The sequence below is a fragment of the Puma concolor genome, chromosome A3 (assembly GCF_028749965.1).
Source record: "Puma concolor isolate L17-30 chromosome A3, mPumCon1.1.hap2, whole genome shotgun sequence".
NCBI classification, from domain to species: Eukaryota; Metazoa; Chordata; class Mammalia; order Carnivora; family Felidae; genus Puma; species Puma concolor.
Genome location: NC_141669.1, coordinates 58,680,003 through 58,699,964, shown reverse-complemented (window position 1 = coordinate 58,699,964; position 19,962 = coordinate 58,680,003). Strand labels below are relative to the sequence as shown.

General features: G+C 38.3%; 1 protein-coding gene across 3 annotated transcripts in view; it reads right to left on the bottom strand.

Moving 5' to 3' along the window:
* Positions 1-19,962, bottom strand: part of SERTAD2 (SERTA domain containing 2) — a 117,757-nt gene that overhangs the window by 45,008 nt on the left and 52,787 nt on the right. Inside the window, exon 2 of one of the 3 annotated variants that reach the window (XM_086700994.1) lies at positions 6,191-6,294. The exons of the other annotated variants lie outside the window; for them this stretch is intronic. The gene's annotated coding sequence lies outside the window, so the exon portion shown is untranslated. The remainder of the gene's footprint in view (positions 1-6,190; positions 6,295-19,962) is intronic. 3 annotated transcript variants of the gene reach the window in all.

The window sequence follows — 19,962 nt, the reverse complement described above, 5'->3', positions numbered from 1 at the left end:
CCTTACTACGACTTAGGCCACTTGTGCCATTACCTTTTGGTTCTTTGCACAAAAACGAAAGGACACAGTACAGACTATTTAGAGATTATTTCCCATGTAATTAAGCAAACTGTAGTCAACATCTTCTCACGTGCCTAACAACACGAACTCTGGAGTCAAAAAGCCCCGGGACAGACAGGGTTTCAAGTTCCAGCTTGACCACATGTTGGCTATCTGACCTTCGGCAACTTGCTTAAGCCTCAGTTTTCTCAGCTGTAAAAAGGGGCTAGAGCCAGGACCTGAGGCAGGTGTTACTGTGAGGGTTCAGTGAGATTTATGTATGTAAAGAAGTTAGCACAGCCCCCTGAAAATGATACACAAAGGTCTTCGTTTTTAATAATTACTTAAGTTCAGCACCGCGCTAGGAGTCGCTGGTGTTGGAAGGAGAGCTAACTTTGTTCATTCCCAGTAGGCCTAGTCTTCGCTGCTATGATGAATCTCATGTATGGGGTTGGGACACACATTACAGCACGCTAGACATTAGATGGAGCCCTGTAAACTTAAGGCATCAGGCCAGACTGAAGTGTAAGAAAAAGGCATCTTTACTGAATAAATCTCATCATCTGACCTCTACCTCTGTACCTGTAGTTCCATATAAAACCAACTCCACTTTTTTTCTTTGCTTAACATTTACTGCCTATCCACTGTGCGAGGCCCTAGTCTACCTTTTAGAAAAGATTCTCTCACAAATATTTGAGAGAATGTCAGATGTCTGAATTGTTATTTGTAATTCCATCCTTCTTATTCCTTCGATTTAATTATATTCTGATGTGATAATGTGTACATAACAAATTATAACAAAGACTGAGAAAAATCAGCTACTTTCTACAATGGCTTTAAAATATAAGTAACAGGAGCAACCAGCATGCCTCTTCCTACTGTCATTGCTATAACTGAGCTACAATGCTTTCTTATTCCACCTAAAAAAAAGTGCCAGTAATGTCTGGCAAGTGAACCCAAAGAAACAGAGAATGAACACCAAAAATGTAGAAAGCCTGAACACCTCATTAGAAATAAATGTACTCCTTGTTCTTAAATATCCACTATACCTCTGAGTAGCTGAATCTCCAACCTCTTGCATTGCTCTGAAAAATATTGGTGCTCATCTCCATTGGCTCAAACTTCTACCCCTAGGTTGGTGGGTTATGGTCTCGAATGGTATAGCAGGATTTACATTTGCCTGTGAGTGAAGAAATACTAACAGGGGTGCCTGGGTGCCTCAGTTGGTTGAGTGTCCAACTCTTAATTTCGACTCAGATCATGATTGTGGTTCGTGAGTTCAGGCCCCATGTCAGGTTCTGTGCTGGCAGTGTGGAAGTCTGCTTGAGATTCTCCCTCCCTCTTTCTCTGCCCCTCCCTGTTCACTCTCTCTCAAAATAAAAACAATTTTTAAAAATAAATTAAAAAAAAAAAAAAGAAATACTAACAGTGGTTGAAATAACAAAGAGTTAATTTTTGCTCACAAAATTAAAAGTGTGGGGTTAGGCAGTCCAGGACTGGAAGGATGGGTCAAATGTAACCTTCCACCTCATGGTCCTCAGAGTCACATGAAGGCTGCTACCTACCAGCTATTTCATCCACATTCCAGATAAGAGGAAAGTCAAAAGTCTTGTCTTCATGAGGTTTTGTCTTTTTATCCAAGAAGGGATATCCTCCCCTGAGGAAGGGGGAAGAATCTGGTTTCCAGAGTTGCTACAATATTAGACTCAAATGTCCAGTGTTCAACAAAAAGAAATTACAAGGCATTAAACAAAACAGAAGAGGAAAGTATGGCCCATTGAAAGGGAAAAAAATAAATCAATGGAAAATGTCCTTGAAAAAGACCTTGAGACATACTCGACAAAGATTGTAAAACAACTATTTTCAAGACACTCAATGAACTAAAGGAAAATGTGAAGACAGTCAAGAAAATGATGTGTGAAACAAAATGAAAATATCAATAAAGAGATAGAAAACCTTTTAAAAAAAACTAAAAAGAAGCTCTGCAGCTGAAAAGCACAATAACTGAAATGAAAATTTCACTAGAAGTATTCAATGGTAGATTTGAGCAGAAGAAAGAATCAGCAAATTTGAAGATACGACACTGGGAATTATTGAGTCTGAGGAATAGAAAGAATAAAATTGAAGAAAAGCAAGCAGAGCCCAAGGGAGCTGTGGGACAAATGAAGCAATAAACTCATCATGGGATCTCAGAAGAAGAGAGACAGGAAGGGGTAGAGAGAATATTTGAAGAAATAATGCTGAAAACTCCCAAATGTGATGAAAGACATCAATATAAACATCCAAAAAGCTCACCTAACTCCAAAGTTGATGAACTCAAAGAGATCCACACTGAGGCATATTATAATAAAACTTTCAAAAGACAAAGGGTGAATCTTGAAGGCAGGAAGAGAGAAGTCAATTGTCATGTACAAGGGAATCCTCAATCAGGTTATCAGTACATTTCTCATCAGAAACTCTGCAGGCCACCAGACCAGAAGTTAGCCAATATATTCCAAGTTCTAAAAGAATGAAACTGTCAACCAAGAATCCTACATCTCACAATACTGTCCTTCAAAAGGGAGGAGAAAGTCAGACATTTCCAAATAAATACAAGCAGAGGGAGTTCATGACAACTAGGCCTATCCTGCCAGAAATGTTCTCAGGAACCCAGCAAGGTTAAAGGAAAAGACTCTGAACAGAAACTTAAAGACATCTGAGGAAATAAAGATCTCAATAAAGGTAAATACAAGGACAATTATAAAAAACAGTATTATTGCAAAACTGGTTTTTAACTGCACTTTTTATTTTCAATATGATTCAAGACACAAATAGATTTAAAGAAAAAAAAATATTAGTAGAAAAGCTAGTATTACTGTAACTTTGGTTTGTACTCCAAATCTGTTTTTTTCTGCAATTTAAGACACTACTGCATAACATCAACAACCAAAAGGGGTTGGGATGGAGCTACAAATGAGCAGAGTTTTTGTATGTTATTGAAGTTGGGTTGGTATAAATTCAAATTAGAGTGTTACAACTTTAGGACGTTAAACGTAATCCCTATGGTAACTACAAGGAAAGTAGCTATAGAATATACACAAAAAGAAATGAAAGAACTTTAAACATTTCACTATTAACAATTGTCTCAGCACAAAAGAAGACATTAATATAGGACATGAGAGACAAAAACAGCTATTAAGTCATAGAGAAAACTAATACCACAATGGCAGAAGTCCCTCCTTATCAGTAATCACTTTAAATCAGTTGCATTTCTATACATAACAATGAACAATCTGAAAAAGAAAAACAATTCAATTTACAATAGCATCAAAAAGAATAAAACACTTAGAAATTAATCAAGGAGGTGAAACACATGTACAATGGAAACTAGAAAACATTGCTAAAGAAATTAAAGAGAACATAAATAACTGGAAATACATCTCATGTTCATGGATTGGAAGACAATATGGTTAAAATGTCAATACTACCCAAAAGACCTACAGATTCAATGCAATCCCTATCAAAATCCCAAAGCTGGTTTTTTTTTTTTTTGCAGAAATAGAAAAACCATCGTAAAATTCATATGGAATCTCAAGGGATTTGGAATACTGAAAGCAATCTTGAAAAAGAAGACAAACTTAGAGGACTTATACTTCCTGATTTCAAATTTTACTACAAAGTGACAGTAATCAAAACTGTGGTATTGGCACAAAGACAGACATACAGATGAGTGGAACAGAACAGAGAGCCCAGATACAACCCTCACCTATATGGATAAATGATTTTTGACAGGGGTGCTAAGACCCTTTGGTAGGAAAGGATAGTCTTTTCAACAAATGGTGTTGGGAAAACCAGATATCCACATGCAAAGGAATGAAGCTAGACCCTTACCCTAACACCATATACAAAAATCAGCTCAAAATGGATGAAGTACCTAAATGTAAGACCTCAAACATAACTCTCAAGATGAAAACATATGACAGAAGCCTCATGACATTGAATTACGCATTGATTTACTGGATATAACACCAAAGGCACCGGTAACAAAAGAAAAAATAGACAAATTAGACTTTAAGAAAATTTACAAATTTTGTGCATCAAAAAACCCTGTCAACAGGGGTGCCTGGGTGGTGCAGTCAGTTAAACGTCTGACTCCTGATCTGAGCTCAGGTCATGATATCACAGTTCCTGAGTTCGAGCCCCACATCGGGCTCTGCTGATGGTACAGAGCCTGCCTGGGATTCTGTCTCTCCTTCTCTCTGTTCCTCCCCTGCTTGTTCGTTCCCTTTCTCTCTCTCTCTCTCTCAAAATAAATAAATAAAAACTTAAAAGAAAACCCACTGTCAAAAGAGTAAAAGGGCAACCCACAGAATGGGAAAAAATATTTGCAAATCATATACTTGATAAGGGATTAATATCCATAATATATAAAGAACTCCTAAAAGTCAGCAACAACAAAAACAACCATCCTGATTCAAAAATGGGCAAAGGATTTGCTTTGTTTTGTTTTGTTTTTAAAAATTTTTTAATGTTTATTTATTTTTGAGAGAGACAGACAGAGCATGAGCAGGGGAGGGGCAGAGAGAGAGGGAGGGAGACACAGAATCCAAAGCAGGCTCCAGCCTCCGAGCTGTCAGCACAGAGCCTGATGCAGTGCTCGAACTCACAACCATGAGATCATGACCTGAGCCAAAGTCGGATGTTTAACCAACTGAGCCACCCACGCTCCCCAAAATGGGCAAAATATTTGAAGACATTACTCCAGAGAAGAAGTATGAATGACCAGCAAGCACAAGAAAAGGTGCTCAACATCACTAATCATTAGAGTAATCCAAATCCAAACTACAATGAGATATTATCTCACACCCGGTAGGAGGGCTACTATCAAAAAACCAGAAAACAACAAGTGCTGACAAGGAGGTGGAGAAACTGGAACCCTTGGGCATCATTGGTGGGAATGTAAAATGGGTACAGCCATTGTGGAAAACAGTATGGCAGTTCTTCAAAAAATTAAAAATAGAATTACCATACGACCCAACAATTTCTTCACTTCTGGTATATACCAAAAAGAATCAAGAGCAGGGTCTTGGAGAGATATGTGTACACCCAAGTTCGCAGCAGCATTATTCACAGTAGCTAAAATGTGGAAGCAACCCAAATGCTCATCAATAGATGAATGGACACGGGAAATGTGGTATACACATATAATAGAATACTATTCAGCCTTAAGAAGGCTGAAGTTCCTGAAAGAAATTCTGCAATATGCTACAACATGAATGAACCTCATGCATGGATGAAGACATTATGCTAAGTGAAATAAGCCATCACAAAAAGACAAATACTACATGATTCCACTTATTTGAACAAGTACTTAGGGTAGTCAAAAGCAAAGACAGAAAGTGGCTACCAGGGGCTGGAGGTAGGGGAGAATAGGAAGTTATTGTTTAATGGGTATGAAGTTTCAGTTTTACAAGATGAAAAGAGTTCTGGGAATGGATGGTGGTGATGACTGTACAACAGTGTGGATGTATTTAATACCCCTGAACAGTGTACTTAAAAGTGGCTAAGTTCGATGCTATGTTATATGTATTTTACCAACAAAACCGAAATGAAAACCACCACCACCACCACCACCATGGAAACAGAATGAAGTAACAGGGGGAATAGATATAACATTGATAATTAACAAAATTAGCCATAAGTGGTAAAAGACTAGGCTTAAATTTATGATTTCGTTGAGGGGGAAAAAAAGAATTAAAATGTCAAATGATTATTAACAATTGAAACAGCTTTGTATTGGTCAGTAATCACCACAATGGCATCTTGGACTTATTCATATAACCCTTGTCCCTGAGGAACTCCATATGTTTCCTACATATATTAACTTTTCTCACAAGGTTAAATGAGACATTTTCCAGAGGATATCTGCATAAAGTAAAGGAAAGAAATACAGAATATAGAACCTCCGAATGAACCCTTGGGCCAAGTACTATGCTAAATGTGTAACATACGTGCCTCATTTTCTCCTCCCAGAGACCCTATGAGGGGGATTCAGAAAGGTTAGGTAAGCTTTATTTAAAGGCCGTCATGAGAAATGCAAACTGAGTCTCGTCAGGTTCACTAAACCTGAGTGTGCTGAACCGAAGAGACTCTTCATTAACCCAGTACTCACCCGTTATCAAAGAGGTTTGCAAGAGCAGGCCTTGTGAGCAGTATGTACAGTGAAACAAACAAAAAGGTCTCAATACTGAGGTCCACATGGTGAAGTCGTCAGTGCTAGACCAGTAGAAGAAGGGAGAGAAAAAGGAGGGAAGGAAGCAAGAGAGAGGCAGAGCTTTGGTCACTAGGAAATAACTCCCAAAGACTTACAGGAACTAAAACCACGTCACCTAGGGTATTATTCCCTTTAATTCAAATATCAGTTCACAGATGGGTAGCTTTAACTCAAGGGAATTCAACTTTAAAGAACATGTATGCAACATACTTAAGTCCAGAATATATTCAAACTTGGTAGGGTATCATGTAGCCATTAGTTAACATTAGGATGTGCTCCTGAATATACAGAGTTTCTAACTCAATCCGAGCTTATTTCTAGGTCTTTAACCATTCTGTAGACATCCCCCCCAAAAAGTGGTGTCACAACATTATTATTAAGCAAAACACTAAAAATACCAAAACACAATGGAAGCTATTCTTATTTGAGCACATATACAACTCCCATTGTTATTAAGAGAGCCAAGCACACACTCATTTGGAGGAAAAAAAAAAAGAAATACCGTGTAATGCCTCAGAGTTATTATAAGTGATGCATTAGCTTCCTACGACTCAATAAAAAAAAGCAGAGACTGGTTAAATTTACAGTTTTCAAATATGTACATGTCCAATCAAATTATTTATTTTGTGTTAATTTTAACTTAAAAAATTACTCCACATGAAATGGTTGCATCACTGATAGATTAGATCATAACACTCTTTTCAGAAAAGCAAAGATAAGTTTAGTAAGTTTAAATAATATACTAAATAAAGGTTCCCTTTCACATCTGAGAAAACATGTGAGTTAAAATCAAGTATGGGGACTTCTGGAGTCAGTTTCATAATTACTTATGACCCCACAAGCAGTAAGAGCAAAAATTCTTTATAGGAATTGTTTTTTTTTTTAATTCACAATTATGTGGCTGCGTACATATTCACCACTAGCTATGCAGATCATAAGGGCTGAAAAGCAAATAGGTACACTCTCTGGATTTTGAGACCTTGGTCTTTCTTTGAAGAATGGGTGTGGTAGTGGTGGGGGAGGGGGCCCTTAAAGCTGGAAGAGGCCTGGGAAGCTCACCCAAGACTTTGATTTGAAAAAGACAGATAAACCAACATTGGGTCCGCTTACTGCCTGGTTGCAACAGTGGATGTATTTCTTTTACCGCAGCATGTGTGTGGAGGGGGTTGACGTGATTTTTAATCGGATATTACCAAAATGAGTTTACAACACTTTTTGTTTTTCAACTAATAATTTTATTTATTTATTTTTTGTTTACTAAAACATCTTCCCCCCCAGTGGACAAAGACTTGGGCCCTCTAATGGCTTCGTACGAGTTGGTTTTTAAGACCTGGAAACTGATTGGGTGATAGTTAATCTCCAAGATTAAAATCACTTAGTGAATATTGTATTGTTCCACTGTTCTCACTGTCATTTTGGCATTTGGGGCCTCGCTCTGCTGCTTCTGCTGGCGCACTTACCAGCTAATGAAACCTAGCCCAGGAGCAGCTGCCTGAATCTATGTCAAACTGCATCTGGCACCCATCTATCTTCCAGCCATCTAAATTCACCTCTGAAATCATACAAAAGCAGCGCAGAGCTCCCTGCAGCCACACCAGCACACCGGTCTTTGTTTCATCCAGAGTGTAAAGCAATTTTAGACCTTTTGTTTTTTTAATTTGCCACATATTTTAGAGCGGCAGCTTTTGAAAGGAATGACGGAAAAGTTGTTTTTGCTTTTTCGTTTTTTTGTGTTTTTTTTTTTTTTAAATCATCAGACTGTCAAGTCTTAAAAATATCCTGTTAAAATTTGGTAGACCATCATTAGCACAGTTTTGGCTGAAACAGTACATTTAGGGGCTTGCCAGTAGAGACACACTGGTGCCGACAGATCCCAGACAAGGAGGCGAGTCTGCTTAAAATTCTTGAGTTGTCACGGTTATTAAATATGCTGTGCCACAAAACCTTCCAGTACTCAAGGTTTGCTCCGTATCGGCTCTGCTAAATTATCAAAAATGCTGGTTTTAGCAGGAAAACACTTAACATGTGAACCCAAGGAACATTATTTTCAAGGGTCATTGTACGAGAAACGTTTTCCTGAATGAATATATATTTAATACATATGGAATACATTTATTTAATAGATATAAAATGTAAATATTTTACAGATGAACCTTTTTCCAAAAATAGTAATTAGTTGGATCAATCTCAAACAATTGACTCTTCTCCTGCCCTCCTGATGATAATGACCTTTATAAGAGAATACTATTTTCTTCTACTTCAATGGCTAAGGCTTGTGCCATTAAAAAGGAGTGTAACAGGGGCACCTGGGTGGCTCAGTTGGTTGGGCTTCCGACTTCAGCTCAGGTCATGATCTCGTCTTTCTTGAGTTCGAGCCCCGCTGTGCTGACAGCTCAGCCTGGAGCCTGCTTCTGATTCTGTGTCTCCCTCTCTCTCCCCCCAGCTTATGCAATGTCTCTCTGTCTCTGTCTCTCAGAAATAAACATTAAAAAAAAAAAAAAGAGTGTAACAAAAAAAGAAGAAGGGAAGGGGGGGAGAGAGAAAGAAAAGAAAGAGAAAGAAAGAAAAAAGTGTAACAAACATGTACTAAAGGATCTACAAGGAAAGCCAATCTCAGATGATGCCTCAAGCAAGCTTAGCTCTTAGATTAGAAATAAGTGAAAAAATGGTGGGTTTTTTTTTTTTTTTGCTCATTCATTGATTTTATTCTAATATATATGTTCGAAGCATACATATATATATAACCAATTTCTCTTTAGACAGTATTCTGTCTGCATCCTATACTTTCTTTTTATTATGCATTTACCATTCCAAACTTTTTGGGTGTACAGTTCATTGGCATTAATATTGTACATTCATATTGTTGTACAATGTACAACATTCATATTGTTGTACAACCATCACCTCTTATCTGTTTCCAGAAATTTTTAAAAATACTCTCAAACAGAAAGTCTGTACTTACTAAACAATAACACTCCATTCCTTCCTGCCCCCAGCCTCTGATAACCTCTATTCTACATTCTGTCTTTATGAGTTTGACATTTTAGGTGCCTTATGTAAGTGGAGTCATGCAATATTTGCTCGTTTGTACCTGCGTTATTTCACTTAGTATGTTTTCCAGGTTCACCTATATATATGTTGTTGCATGTATTAGAATTTCATTTCTTTTTAAGGCTAAATAATATTCTGTTCTATGTATATACCACATCTTGCTTAACCAGTCATCTGTCGGCAGGCATTTCAGTAGCTTCTACCTTTGGCTACTGTGAGTAATGCTGCTCTGAACATTGGCATACTAGGATGCGAGTTCCTGCTTTCAAGTCTTTTGGGTATGCCCTAGAAATGGAATTACTGGATCATATGGTAATTCTATAACCTTTTGAGAAACTGAAGAGTAGCTTTTTAAAACAAAGCTCCTAAAACTTAAATTTGTCCTTGTAATGAGTCATACATCAGTTTCACGACTAAAATTCTCCCTCTCTCTAGTGAGGAGGTTACCGGTTCCCTCCATGTTACTAAACCCAATGGTCATCCTCAGTCCTTTTCTTACTTGACCTGCACAGCTGATCGGCCGATCACTCCCTCCTCCTCCAGGAAACGCCTTGTCCACTTGGCCTCCAGGATCCCACCCTCTTGGTCCTGCTCTGTCACTGGCCACATCATCTCAGCCTCTCTCAGCTGGTTCTTCTCCCTCTCCCTGACCTCTACAGGGTTCCTGGGGTTCAGTGTTTGGAATGCTTCACTATACACCTTCCTGGAGATCTCATCTAGTTTCATGGCTTTAAATACCATATAAATGCTGGCAACTTGCAAACATAAATGTCCAGTGTGTATACTTCTCTGAGCTCCAGACTGGAATACCCAACTGCCCATTCAACGTCTCCACTTAGACGTCTCAAATTCAACATGCACTCCTCAACTTCCTCCCAAAGCTGCCCCTCACCGCCCCCCCCCCCCCCAGATTTCTCTAGTTCAGTTATTGGCAACACCATTGGTCAAGTCTTCTGCTCCAAAACCTTGGAGTCATCACTGATTCCTCTTTCCTTCATACCCCACATCCAATCTGTCAGCAAATCCTGTTGGCTCTGTCTTCAAAATCTAAATACAAACGGATAATTTCTCATACTTCGATTGCCACCACCCCAGTCCACTTTTTGCCCTAAAGTACTGAGATAGCTTCTGAAGTACTCTTGCTTTTACCCTGTTCCTCTACTGTCTATTCTCAATACAGCAGCCGGAACGACCCTTTTGAAAATGTTAAGTCAGGTTGTGTCACTGCTCCACTCAAAATCCTCCAGTACCTCCCCATTTCACTTGAAGTAGGACCCAAAGACTTCACAACATCCTAAAGCACTCTCTAAGCTCTGCATTCTCATTGTTTCTCTAATTCATTACCAAACCACTCTCCCTCACTCATTCTTGTTCCTTCCATGCTGGCTTCACTTCCTTGCTAGTCCTTGAACACACTAGACACCTTTCTACCTCAAAGCCTTTACATTGGCTGATCCTTTTGCCTGGAACTCTCTTCCTCCCCATACCTGCATGAGTTTTCCCTTAATTCCTTCAAAATTGTTCAAGTGACACTGTCCTTTGTTTTTAAACCCTGTATAAAATTGCAAATTACAACCCTCTCGCTCTTGCAGTCTTTTCTGTATCCCCAAATGGCAAACCCTGAGCAATCCTTTAAAACTTTTTTTCCACAGCACTTAGCATCTCCTCATATATTATATAATTTATGTATTATGTTCATTGTCTTTTGCCCCAGTTAAACTGTAAGCTCCATGAAAGCAGGAGATCCCCCACCCCTCACCTACTGATTTTGTTCACTGTTGTATTTCGGGCATTTAGAAGAGTGTCTATCATGAGGCAGATGTTCAATCGATAGTTTTTAAATGAAGAGGTCAGCAGAGAGACCCCCTTCATTTTGGGATGTGCCTAATATGGTTACATTCAAATGTTCAGCCTCTCTCCCTTAAAGCAACCCACAAACAGTTTTTAAGCACCTCCTATGAGTCAGCCACTGTACTAGCTGCTGGTGAAATACAGTTATCCATCCCTTCCTTCATGAGGTTCACAGTCCCATGGAGTTCTCAGGAGTTCATAATTTTCAATTTAATTTTTTGAGATAATTATATTTCCACACGCTGTTGTAACAAACAACACCAAGAGATTCCATGTACCCTTTACTCAGTTTCCCCCCAGGGTGGCACCTTACAAAACTATAGCACAGGATATTAGCATGGATATAGTCAGGATACAGAACCTTTCCGTCACCACACTGATCCCTCGTGTTGCCTTTTGATAGCCATATCCACTTCCCTCTCTTTACCCATCACCTTCCTTAACCCCTGGGAATCACTAATCTGTTCTCCATTTCTGTAATTTCGTCACTTCAAGATCATTCTATGCATGGAATTATACAGTATACAACCTTTCGGGACTGGCTTTTTTCACTCAGCACAGCTCACCCAAGTTGTGGCACGTATCATTCGTAACTAGTATGCTGAACATACGAGTTAGTTTCACCATTCACTCATTGAAGGATCTCAGCTGTTTCCAGTTTGGGACTACCATGAATAAAGCTGCTATAAACATTCATGTACAGGTTTGTGCATGAACTAAGTTTTCATTTTTCTGGGATAACTGCACAGGGGTGCAACTGCTGGGCCGTGTGGTAGTGGCATGTTTAGCTTTTGAAGAACCTGCCAGCCTGTTTTCCAAAGTGTCTGCGATATGTGACATTCCTACCAGCCATGTATCTGTAACCTACTTTCTCAGCATCCTCGCCAGCATTTAGTGTTGTCACTATTTTTTTTATTTTAGCCATTCTGATAGATCCGTTTGTATCTCCTTGTGGTTTTAATTTGCATTTCCCTAGTCTAATGATGTTCAACACCTTTTTGTCATCTGTATATATCCTTTGGTGTAATGTCTCTTCATGTCTTTTGCCCATTTTTAAATTGGATTGTTTGGTTTTTTTACTGTTGGGTTTTGAAAGTTCTTTATATATTTAGATATTAGTCCTTTGTCAGATATTTTCTCCTACTCTGCAGCTTGTTTTTTCATCTTATTAACATAGTCTCTCATAAGGCAAACTTTAACTTCGATGATATAACCTGTCATTTCTTCCTTTCACAGATCATGCATTTCATGTGTACTGCAATTTATTCTGTAATGGATCAGAGTCTTAAATGAGTCAGAGTTTGCCAGCCTGAGAAAAGGGAAAGAAAACATTCAGGGCTAATGTATCAGAATGCTGATACTAGCTATGATGCCAGTGGCTTAAAATATATGAGAACTGCAGAACTCTCTGACAATCCTATACTTACAATAATACTCTATATGTATAACTTCTTTATAAGAGGATGGGAAGTAAGAGCTCTGTGTTTATAATATCAAATATTTGGGGCTTGGCTAATATAGACACTTTCTATAAAAACAAGGAAATTACTAATGCCAAGCTCTCTGAGATAATATACAATTCTAGATACTAGAAATGGAACTCCGAAAGAATTTTTCTGTACAAATAATGTGGTGGTAATTAGATTTAAAAAAATTTTTTTTAATTTTTACATTTATTTATTTTTGAGAGACAGAGACAGACAGAGCGTTAGCACGGGAGGGGCAGAGAGAAGGAGACACAGAATCTGAAGCAGGCTCCAGGCTCTGAGCTGTCAGCACAGAGCCCGATGCGGGGCTCGAACCCACAAACCATAAGATCATGACCTGAGCCGAAGTCAGACGCTCAACCGACGGATACTCAACCAAGAGTATTCTAAGTAGAGGGGCTTCTCCTTTATTTGACAGGATCATGTTTACAGAATGCTCTACAAAATTTTCTAGATAATCAATGAAGCTTACCTCTTTCAGAATGCCAAAACGTTTTCTCTTCACCACAATGGAAGACTCTGGATCATCATTACTAAATCTAAGTATTTTACTATGTGGTAATGTTGTTAAATGAGCAAAGCTTTGGGGCTACCTTTCGGTTGCCCCTGTATCAAATTCCTCTGAACTGCCAGCTTAGTTTTAGCTTTGGCCTTCTGCACCTCCCTATTTGTGACTGGACATTCTGTTGTCGATTTTTGCAGCTGTCACGATGCCTACTTCTCACTATACTTCCTCCTAACCTGCAGTGGTTTGGGAAGCCCTGTAACTAAGCTAATAAGAATTCTATCTGTCTAAATTAAGAGTAATAGGCTCTGAACGAGGACATGATTTTACTCACCTCTGAGTAAAATGCATTAGTGCATTTCATGCGATAATCATTTTAATGCTGTTGAAAGCTTTGGGCAGGGCCTTCCAGCTTCCCCCAATATGTATTCTTCCTTTTTTCAGGAACAACGTAATTTTTAGTTGAGCTCATGACTGCTCGGCCAAAGCCTGAATTTCCTAGCCTTTTTTGTAGCAGGTGGGGGTGGTGGTGGCCGCATGACTATGTTCTGGCAAATGGGATAGAGCGCTTAAATGACGGCTTATGTGACTTATGTGTTGTGCCCATCTTTCCCCCGAGTCTGTGCTCCCTTTCCAGTGGCTGTTTTCGTGGGTGTTGCGCCATCCTAGACAAAGGTAATGCTCCAGGGTAGTGAAGTGAAAAGATAGAAAGGGATATGATAACAGTTCTAGTGTATTGTTCCCTGGTCCTTTATCTATTACATCTTTGCGTATCACTAATATTTTCAAGAAATGCCATCACATTCTTAAAATGAAATGAACTCTAAGTTAAAATACATACTATGTAGAACTTTCTGAGAGGACTGTTGTGGTAGGCAGCCCCTAATATGGTCCCCATTGACTCCCGCTTCCTGGTATTCAGGTTCTTGTGAAATTCCCTTCTCTTGAGTATAGGCCGACCTGGTGACGCACTTCTAACAAACAGACGCAGCAAATGTGACGGGATGTCGCTTTCAAGATTAGATTTACAAAAAGATTGTGGCCTCCATCTTACTCACCCTTTCTTGCTCAATTGCTCTGATGGAAGCCAGACGCCATATTGTGCTATTCTAGACAGAGGCCCACAAATCAAGGAATTCCTTCCAACAGCCCATGAGGGACTGAGGCCTTCATTCCAACTGCCTATGAGGAACTAAATCCTGTCCTCCTGTCACTCACCAGGTGAGTGAGCTTAGAAGTAGATCCTCCCTCAACCATGTCTTCATATGAGACCACAGCCCTGCTTGGCATTGAGAGACACAAACACAGAGGCACTCAACCAGGTTGCACCCAAATTCTTTACTCACAGAAACTAAAATGATAAATACTTATTGTTTTAAACTAAGTTTTGGGGTAATCTGTTATATAGCAATTGATAATTAATATAGCTGTTCTAAAACAGAAATATCAATGATAAGAGGTCATAGTTTCAAAAAGTCATACATAAATTTCATTTCATGGTTTTGCTATTTTTATACATACTAGAAATTTGTAGGTAGTGCTCATGTGAAAAAGAAATACATAATATAGACTATGAAAATAACTTTATCTTTATACAATTGGACACTAGCAAATCAGATCTTTGAAGGTAACCAAACAACTAATTTTACTAAATATTTTGCAACTAATGATTTCATATCAAAACAATGATCTCTATGACATAGTCATAAAGATTTCTTACTCTTTTCCACCAAAATAAAATAGTATCTTGATTATAATATACTTCAGGATATTATATATAATATATATATATATAATGAATATAATATAAATCAGGATCAAGCTCTAATTGTGTGACATTTATAAAATGTTATAAAATCCATGAGATACCAATAATAACAAGTATATTTCTGAATGTTCAGATTTGGAAATGTTTAATGATTAGTAATTTAAATATTTGTATCTTGGTAATCCCAACTCCCTAAGTAGAGAGCAATCAACTTTTTTTCTCCAGATTCATTTTTTTTTAACTTAAGTGGAGCAGAGAAATTTTTTTAACAGGTTTACTGAGATAGAATTCACATATCATACAAACCATCCATACAAAGCATCTAATTCAATGGCTTTTAGTATATTCACAGAGTCATACAATCAACTGCTTTTTGCACTTGGTGTTTTGAGAGGCCAGGATGGAAAGAAAATAGAAGGAAGGGAGTTTTACGCAATCTACCACCCTTTTCAAAGGCTAAAGCCCCATCTTCCAAAGTTAAACTGCAGGAATTTTCTCAAAGTTTATTCTCCTTCAGACAACTGGCCCAAACTCCTAGATTCCTTTTCAGTCTTTAGTTTACGGACTCTGCCCTCCATGCCTGCAGCCCTACATTTGCTCCTGGCCACCACTCTTTCCCCTTCCCTCTAGCTGCAGATTCAAAGCACATGGTACTCTCTAGCACAGAGCTCCTGTAGAGTGTGTAAAATGCCACAAATGGGAGACAGGTATGCTGAGATGCTGATCCGTCAGTCTGCAGGGCAGTCACAGAGGGCCCAAAGCAATGGCAAGTCTTCAGCCAGTGCCTCTGCTCGTGCTCTTCAGTATTTTTTATGTGTCACAGCATGAAAAAGATCGTGACACATTACTCTAATTTGACTTATTTGGTGAACATCGACACCAACTAGGTTCCATTACGCTGCTAGGTACTGGGGCAACAACAACAACAAAAAAAAGACAGTCCCTTTGAGTCTGAAAACGGGACATATAAGTAATTACACTGTGATGTGAGCTCCAGAGTAATGGTGTCACAGATCGCAGCAAAGAAAGCTCCTAGAACTGGTTTGCAAAACAAAAGAGAAGAGGGAAGAAAAAAAAAAAAAAACAAACAGGTGAGAAATGGCCGCCTCTAGGTGAGGAATTGCCTTCTCAGGGAACCTGGAAGGTAAGTGCCACCTTCTGTACCTTATCACCCTATCCCACCACCAGCACAGTGCCTGGCTTATTCTAGGTAGTAAACAACTTGGCTGAAGGAACAGAGTTCACACGCCTTATGCAATGTGACCCAATAACCAAGGGTTCTCTTTTGCCAGACTCTGCAGAATTACAAAACTGTTGGAACATGTGATCTTTGTCTTTAGTCTCCCTTAATTGATCCTTTGGGGGGACTCCTATGAGCTGGTATTTCTCAATTCTTCGTCAAATGTAAGCATAAGAATTCATTTAATTTAATTCAAGAAATAATTAATGATTGCCCACTATGATAGAAAGCCTTTTACTGGAAAATTAACAGATTTCACAACACTCATTTAAAAAAAAAGCCACTATCTGCCAAATAAACTTGGTAAGAAAAACTAGGTTCTAGGAAAGTCATGCCCTTTTTTATCTTTTTCCTTTCTTTCTTTTTTTAAATGTAAGGAAGAACTTCTGAGAAGAAATAAACAAGAACTGCCTTGCCCAAGAGGAGACACCTAGGAATGTTAAGAAAGTAGGAAAGCATAGTAGAGAACTTGAACTCAGAACAGGGAAACACTTATAACAAATCAGAGAGAAAAGCAAACTGAGTGCAACCGTCACATTCATTTTATATATCCCTGGTATTTGCGATGGCTTTAGACTTCATCCTCTGCAACAATGTATCGTAGAATTCAAGTTTGCTTGGTGTTTATTTTCCATTACCTTTTAACTTTTTTTAAATTTTAGAGTGAGAGAAGGGGGGAGGGAGGAGAGAGGGAGGGAGGGAGAGGGAGAGGGAGGCAGGGAGGGAGAGGGAGAGGGAAGGAGAGAGAGAGAGAGAGAGAGAGAGAGAGAGAGAGAGAGAGAGAGGATGAATGAATGAATCCCAAGCAGGCTCCATGCTCGGTGCAGAGCCCGATGCAGGGCTTTATCCCAAGACCCTGGGATCATGACCTGGGCAGACATCAAGAGTCGAGGCTCTACGGACCCAGCCACCCAGGTACCCTGTTCCCATTATTTTTTAAATACAGCTCCAGACAAACAAAAACAAGCCCTCCTACTAGAGAGCAAAAAAGAAAACTACAGAAAATACAAAGTGACAGCTATAGCACATTCTATTTATTTTGAACTACAAAAAATACCACTGATGAACAGCTGTCAAATATAGCAAACTCAAAAAATGTAGAAAGAGGACATGCATACAGGAAACAAGAGTGCAAAATAATAAGAAGTGTAACTATTACTCTGTCACACTTAATCCCTGGGATCCACAGCACTTAAGGAATTCCTGGTAGCTGAATCTATACAACAGGAAGAGTAATACTGCTCTCCTTAAAACTAACTCTTCTCTGGGCTGGCCAAAATTTTCCTTCTAATTGTGAACATTGTGCCCCATCTAATCAAAGCAACAAAATTCCCCCAGAAAAGGAATCCTCATAAAGTTTTCCTTGAGTCTGCCCTTGCAGTTGATTACAATCTCCTGCTTGGGGTGAAAATTCATACTTCAGAGGGAGGACTATCAAAACCAGAAACTATTCTTGAGAAGCAGGTGGACAAGCATATTACAAACACTATGAGATGATTAAATGAAGTTAAAAATTGAATTTGAATTCCACCTGTAACCCTGAACTCCTAATTTTGGTTGTCTTCCTTCCTCCACCCCCACCCCCTACGTGAAGACACCTTTTAAAAACTCTATTAGAATGTAGCAGAACTGACTGGTTTGGTTTTAAGTATTTCTTCCTGTATCTGGCAGGCTCATAATCAGTGAGGTGTTTCAAAAGATGAAGAGCAAAAGGAAACTGAATGAGGGGGCTGGATGATGTAATTTGACTCTAACAGAGAACCTGTAAAATCCATGAACAGAATATCAGACAATGAATAATCAAGAAATGATTTAAAAATTTACCAAATATCCTAGTGATTACGTGTGAATTTTACCTGATTTTATTTTTTCCTCGGGCTTGAATGCATTATTTGCTGAATATTACAAGTAAGTAATTTATTATCTTCCAATTCTGATAAAACTGAATATTGAAGATCACTTTCACTAAGGACAAAATGATTCCTTATACATTCTTGCCTCACTTCATTCTTTGCTTTAGCAAAAGTGTTTTTGTCGTGGGTAACACTACAAATCGTGGCACAGATTATTTATCAATGGATTTGATAACTGAAGAGATCAACTATTAAAATTATGCCTCATCATTTGGCACATTTGGTTTTGGTCTCTAGTTTTCTTTTGGCAGGTATTAGTTCATAATGGTACCGAATAACACTTTGCAGGAATGTATACTTTGAAAATATGTTCCTTGTAAATGAAACTGATAAATGCTCAATATGTACTTTTCAACATCTTTAACTGGATTTTCCTGGAACTTATATTATTGCTTGTAATCTCAAACTTTTTACTGTCTTCTATGCCTTTTTTGTTCAAAACTGAATTCAAAATACAGAACTTTCAAATTGTGGAGAGTTTTTCTTCTTCTTCTTCTTCTTCTTCTTCTTCTTTTTTTTTTTTTTTTTTTGCAAATACTCTCTCTCTATAAGTATAACTCATTATCTTTCCAAGGAATCTTTCTGAAATAAATTGATCATAACTAAACTTGTATCTGAGACCTGTTTAAATAAATTTTATTATAGCTCAATGCCTAGTTCTCAAAATAATGCCATGTATTTTAAATAAAAGACAATTAAGGAGTCAACTTTTTAGTTTTCAAAACTTCATTTTAAAAGTGTACTGTACTGTATTTTAGGGATGCAACAGGAATAAGACTCATGATACATTTAATCAATTTTATTGTTCTTTGCCAAGAACCAATTTTTTTTTTTAACGTTTATTTATTTTTGAGACAGACAGAGACAGAGCATGAACGAGGGAGGGTCAGAGAGAGGGAGACACAGAATCTGAAACAGGCTCCAGGCTCTGAGCTGTCAGCACAGAGCCCAATGCAGGGCTCGAACTCACGGACCGTGAAATCATGACCTGAGCCATCGGCCGCTTTAACCGACTGAGCCACCCAGGCGCCCCTGCAAAGAACCAATTTTTATTTCACAGTTTTTAAAATATTCTTTGCTCTTTTTTATTTATTGATTTCTCTTTATTATTTTCTTCCATTTACTTTGGGTTTCATTTGCTCTTCTTTTCCTAGTTTATCCAGGTAGAAACTTAAGTCATTGACTTCGGATCAGTTTTCTTTTCTAGTGTAAGCATTTAAAACTATGCATCTCCCTCAGCACTGCTTAACCTGCGTCTCACAAATTTTAATACATTGATTTCATTTTCTTTCAGTTCAAAATATTTTCTATTTTCCCTTACGATTCCTTTAAACCAAATGTTGTTTTAAAACTGTAGAGTTCAGGGGCACCTGTGTGGCTAGGTTAAGCATCCAACTTTGGCTCAGGTCATGATCTCACAGTTCGTGAGTTTGAGCCCCACGTTGGGCTCTGTGCTGACAGCTCAGAGCCTGCAGCCTGCTTTGGATTCTGTGTCTCCTTCTCTCTTTGCCCCTCCCCCACTTGTGCTCTGTGTATCTCTCTCTCTAAAATAAATAAACATTTTTTAAAAGTTTTTTTTTTTTTAAGTGTAGAGTTTAATTTCCAAATACTTGGGAAATCTCACAGGTATATTTCTGTTGTTGATTTCTAGTTTGACTCCATTGTGGTCAGAGAATACATTCTCCATGATTTCAATCTTTAAAAATTTACTGAGACTTTTTCTACAGCCAAGAATATAGTCTATCTTGGTGAATGCTCTAGTTCACTTGAAAAGAAGATGTATTCTGCTGCTACTACTAGGTGGAGTATTCTATAAAAATCAATTAAGTTGGTTGATGGTGTTTCTCAAGACTTC